The sequence below is a fragment of the Triticum aestivum genome, chromosome 6B (genome assembly GCF_018294505.1).
Source record: "Triticum aestivum cultivar Chinese Spring chromosome 6B, IWGSC CS RefSeq v2.1, whole genome shotgun sequence".
NCBI lineage: Eukaryota > Viridiplantae > Streptophyta > Magnoliopsida > Poales > Poaceae > Triticum > Triticum aestivum.
Window position 1 is genome coordinate 332,396,012 of NC_057810.1, and position 6,072 is coordinate 332,402,083.

A 6,072-nucleotide genomic window follows, 5' to 3' on the forward strand; every position below is an offset into this window, starting at 1 on the left:
ATCACGTCAAGTACAAGAGCTTCTCGACAAAGGTTATATACGCGAATCCCTTAGTCCTTGTGCTGTTCCTATTATTCTAGTGCCGAAAAAGGATGGTACATCACGTATGTGTGTTGATTGTAGAGGCATTAATAATATTACTATTCGTTATCGTCATCCTATTCCTAGGCTAGATGATATGCTTGATGAATTGAGTGTCTCCACAATATTCTCCAAAGTTGATTTGCGTAGTGGCTACCATCAAATTCGTATGAAATTGGGAGATGAATGGAAAACAACATTTAAAACTAAGTTTGGATTATATGAGTGGTTAGTCATGCCTTTTGGGTTAACTAATGCACCTAGTACTTTCATGAGATTAATGAACGAAGTTTTACGTGCTTTCATTGGACGATTTGTGGTAGTTTACTTTGATGACATATTGATTTATAGCAGATCTTTGGAAGAACATTTGGAACATTTACGTGCTGTTTTTATTGCTCTACGTGATGCACGTTTGTTTGGTAACCTTGGGAAGTGCACCTTTTGCACCGACCGAGTATCTTTTCTTGGCTATGTTGTTACTCCACAGGGAATTGAAGTTGATAAAGCCAAGATTGAAGCTATTGAGAGTTGGCCGCAGCCCAAAACGGTCACACAAGTGAGGAGTTTTCTTGGCCTCGCTGGATTCTATAGGCGTTTTGTGAGAGATTTCAGCACCATTGCTGCACCTCTCAATGAGCTTACACAGAAAGATGTGCCTTTTCTTTGGGGTACCACACAGGAAGAAGCCTTCTCGGTATTGAAAGATAAGTTGACACATGCTCCTTTACTCCAACTTCCTGATTTTAATAAGACTTTTGAGCTTGAATGTGATGCTAGTGGAATTGGATTAGGCGGTGTGTTATTACAAGATGGCAAACCTGTTGCATACTTTTCTGAAAAATTGAGTGGGCCTAGTCTGAATTATTCTACTTATGATAAAGAATTATATGCTCTTGTTCGGACTTTAGAAACATGGCAACATTATTTATGGCCCAAAGAATTTGTTATACATTCTGATCATGAATCTTTGAAACATATTAAAAGTCAAGCTAAACTGAATCGTAGACATGCTAAATGGGTTGAATTCATTGAGACTTTTCCTTATGTCATTAAACACAAGAAGGGAAAAGAAAATGTTATTGCTGATGCATTGTCTCGCCGCTATACTATGCTTTCACAACTTGACTTCAAAATATTTGGTTTGGAGACCATCAAAGATCAATATGTGCATGATGCTGATTTTAAAGATGTAATGCAGAATTGTAAAGAAGGAAGAATGTGGAACAAGTTCGTTCTTAATGATGGATTTGTGTTTCGTGCTAACAAGCTATGCATTCCAGCTAGCTCCGTTCGTCTTTTGTTGTTGCAGGAGGCGCATGGAGGAGGATTAATGGGACACTTTGGCGTGAAGAAGACGGAGGACGTACTTGCTACACATTTCTTTTGGCCAAAGATGAGACGGGATGTTGAGCGTTTTATTGCTCGATGCACTACATGTCAAAAAGCTAAGTCACGACTCAATCCTCATGGTTTATATATGCCTTTGCCTGTACCTAGTGTTCCTTGGGAGGATATATCTATGGACTTTGTTTTAGGTTTACCTCGAACAAAGAAGGGGAGGGATAGCATATTTGTTGTCGTGGATAGATTCTCTAAAATGGCACACTTTATACCATGTCATAAAAGCGATGATGCTGTTAATGTTGCTGATTTGTTCTTTCGTGAAATTATTCGCTTGAATGGTGTGCCAAATACTATTGTTTCAGATCGTGATACTAAATTTCTTAGCCACTTTTGGAGATGTTTATGGGCTAAGTTGGGGACTAAACTGCTTTTTAGTACTACTTGTCACCCCCAAACTGATGGACAAACTGAAGTAGTCAATAGAACGTTGTCTACTATGCTTAGGGCTGTTTTGAAGAATAATAAGAAAATGTGGGAGGAATGCTTGCCTCATATTGAATTTGCTTATAATCGTTCATTGCATTCTACTACTAAGATGTGCCCTTTTGAAGTTGTGTATGGTTTCCTACCTCGTGCACCTATTGATTTGTTGCCTCTTCCATCTTCGGATTTTGGGGTTAGTCCCACTTTTAACATTGCAGATTTGAAGCCTTATTTGGGTGACGAAGATGAACTTCCGTCGAGGACGACTTCATTTCAAGAAGGGGAGGATGATGAGGACATCAATACAATTGTTACACCCACAGCCCCTGCTGCTATACATACTGGACCAATTACTAGAGCTCGTGCACGCCAACTAAATTACCAGGTACTTTCGTTTCTTGGTAATGATTCTAATGTTCATGAGAATATGATGCTGCCTAAATTGGATACATTTGTTTTGCTTACAAATGAAGGGCCTAGCTTGGAGAAGGATGAACATTGGAGCAAGAACAAGCATGGAGAAAAGTATGCAACAGGTTTGCCATCTTGTAATAACACACCTCCTAATCCAATTCCACTAGCATCACATTCAAGCTCAAAAGTCTTATTAAAATCAGGAAGTTGGAGTAAAGGAGCATGTGTCAACTTATCTTTCAATACCGTGAAGGCTTCTTCCTGTGCGGTACCCCAAACAAAAGGCACATCCTTCTTTGTAAGCTCGTTGAGAGGTGCAGCAATGGTGCTGAAATCTCTCACAAAACGCCTATAGAATCCAGCGAGGCCAAGAAAACTCCTCACTTGTGTGACCGTTTTGGGCTGCGGCCAACTCTCAATAGCTTCAATCTTGGCTTTGTCAACTTCAATTCCCTGTGGAGTAACAACATAGCCAAGAAAAGATACTCGGTCGGTGCAAAAGGTGCACTTCCCAAGGTTACCAAACAAACGTGCATCACGTAGAGCAATAAAAACAGCACGTAAATGTTCCAAATGTTCTTCCAAAGATCTGCTATAAATCAGTATATCATCAAAATAGACTACCACAAATCGTCCAATGAAAGCACGTAAAACTTCGTTCGTTAGTCTCATGAAAGTACTAGGCGCATTAGTTAACCCAAAAGGCATGACTAACCACTCATATAATCCAAACTTAGTTTTAAATGCTGTTTTCCATTCATCTCCCAATTTCATACGAATTTGATGGTATCCACTACGCAAATCAACTTTGGAGAATATTGTAGAGCCACTCAATTCATCAAGCATATCATCTAGCCTAGGAATAGGATGACGATAACGAATAGTAATATTATTAATGCCTCTACAATCAACACACATACGTGATGTACCATCCTTTTTCGGCACTAGAATAATAGGAACAGCACAAGGACTAAGGGATTCGCGTATATAACCTTTGTCGAGAAGCTCTTGTACTTGACGCATAATCTCCTTCGTCTCCTCTGGATTGGTACGGTATGGTGCACGGTTTGGCAGTGAAGCACCGGGAATTAAGTCAATCTGATACTCAATCCCTCGAATAGGCGGTAATCCCGGTGGCACGTCTTGTGGAAAGACGTCAGCGAACTCCTGCAAAATGTTAGTGACAGCAGGAGGCAAAGAGGAAGGCACGTCCTCGAATGAAAATAATGCCTCTTTGCACACAAAAGCATAGCAAACAGATTTGCTGAAATCTAGCTCATCAATATCAGATTTGGTGGCAAATAAACATACACTTTTCAATTTAATTTCAGAAGCAACACTAGATGGTTTATTATTAGGCTTCATTTGTTGCTCAAATTCTTTTGCCACAATCTGATTTTCACTCTTATTCGTCTCCTGTTTTGCTTTATTAGCTCTATTAATATCATCTTTCAAAATGGAATCAGGAGTCATAGGAAGCAAAGTAATATTGTTATCCTTATGAACAAGAGTATAGTGATTGTTTCTACCATGGTGTACAGAATTTTTATCAAATTGCCATGGTCTACCAAGTAATAAGGAACATTCTTGCATAGGTACCACATCACAATCAACATAATCAGCATATGTAGAGATACTAAAATGCACACGAACAGTACGTGTTACCTTAACCTTGCCGCTGTTGTTGAACCATTGGATGTAGTAAGGATGTGGATGTGGTCTTGTGGTGAGAGAAAGCTTCTCCACCATCTCCATGCTAGCCAAGTTGTTACAGCTCCCTCCATCTATTATGACGCGCACAGAACGTTCCTTCACAACTCCCTTGGTATGGAACAAATTGTGCCTCTGATTTTGCTCAGCTTGTGTGATCTACACACTCAAAACACGTTGAGCAACTAAACATTCATACCTGTCAGCGTCTTCAGGAGCCATGTATTGCGTCTCATGATCAGAATCATCTCCACCATGTTCTTCGCGTGTAATAAGAGCCAATGTCTCCTCATCATAGTCACTAGCGGACTCATATCCACCACCCTCGGTAGCAATCATCACACACGGAGATTTGCATTCTCTCGCATAATGACCTCCTCCCTTACAACAACGACAAATAATATCACTTGTGTGCCCTGTTGATGCCCTGGAAGAAGAAGAACTCTGTGCAGGCCCCGTAGGTGCGCTCTTGGCAGATAATGGTGGTTGTGCCTGTTTTCTTGTATCACGGCTGTAGGAGGCACCTGATTGAGGTGCTGGTGCAGTTGAAGTAGAAGATGCACGCGGTGTCCATGATGAAGGTCGGCCTGCAGAAAAGTTAGTTTGCGCCAATGCTTGTCGATCCTGCACTTCACGTTCAGCTTTACAAGCAAGATGGAATAAACGAGTGATATTAGTATACTCCTTATAGTCTAGAATGGTCTGAATCTCTCTATTTAATCCACCCAGAAAACATGCAAGCATAGCTTCATTCTCCTCAACAATACCACATCTAATCATGCCAGTTTGTAATTCCTGATAATATTCTTCTACAGAATTTTTTCCTTGTCTTAAGCGTTGTAATTTTTGAAGCAATTCACGTTGATAATATGGTGGAACCCAACGAGTACGCATAGCCGTTTTCAAAGCAGCCCAAGTAGTTGGAATAGGATATAATCTACAATGTTCAGACCACCATACACATGCAAAACTAGTGAAAGCACAAACAGCAGAGGCAACCCGTCTCTCCTCGGGATATTGTAAACATGTAAATCGTTGTTCAGTTTCTAACTCCCAAGTAAGATATATATCAGGAACATATCTACCCTCGAAAGGTGGAATATTCAATTTCAGTTTAGGAAGATGGTCATGATCTCGTACATGAGGGAAAGCCCTACCATTGTGATTATTTGCATGTGGACGACCTGGTGGTTGTGGTGCAGGTGGTTGCACGTAGTTCTAATTTTGAGCAACCTCATCCTCGTAATCTCCCACATATTCATCCTCCTCCGCATTAGCAGCAGGAGCCACAGAAGTATCAACAGCAGCACCAACAGTTTGGCCAAACGCCAGAGGAACACGGCTCGCTCGGGAGAGGTCTGTTTCGCGACGTGGAGGTAGTCGTTGTTGTTGTTGTTGGAGAGGTGCGCTAGGTGCAGCGGGTGGTGGTGGTGGAAGACGCGCGAGCAATTCATTAAACTTGTTATCGAGCTTTGTTTCGAACGTCTTCTCCATGCCATCTATCTTCTCCATGGCCTCTTCAAATCTGTTTAGCACATCTTGCACCTGTCCACTCATCATTTGCTGAAATTTATCATGCAAATCCTTATTCGTCATGTTCTCCCAGTCAGTCTCGTCGGCTTGTGATCCTGGCATGGTTAGCAGCAATAGAAACACACAAGAATATGATCCTACAGACTACTAACAAGAGGTGGTGGTGGGTGTCACAAATTCGTCAAGCAAATCTCAAATTCTTACCAGTTCTTACCCAGCAGCAGGCGGTGATCGCCAACCGTTGTAGTCAAAAACTCTCAAAGCTTGGATAGAGCGATTGCCAGGGAGAGTCAAACGCACGACGTAGATGTACGTGGAGCTGGGAAGGCTTATAATATGGTAGCAAAAAGGGTCAGCAATAATCAATTCAGAGATGCAAAGTTGAATAAACGCTCAACGACGATACTGTGCTGGTCCTAGGCTAGACTCTGCTAGAGACGCGAGCCTAGAACACCAACAAAATCACGGCGCGGCACGTAAACAAAATCACTCTGGTTTTTTTTT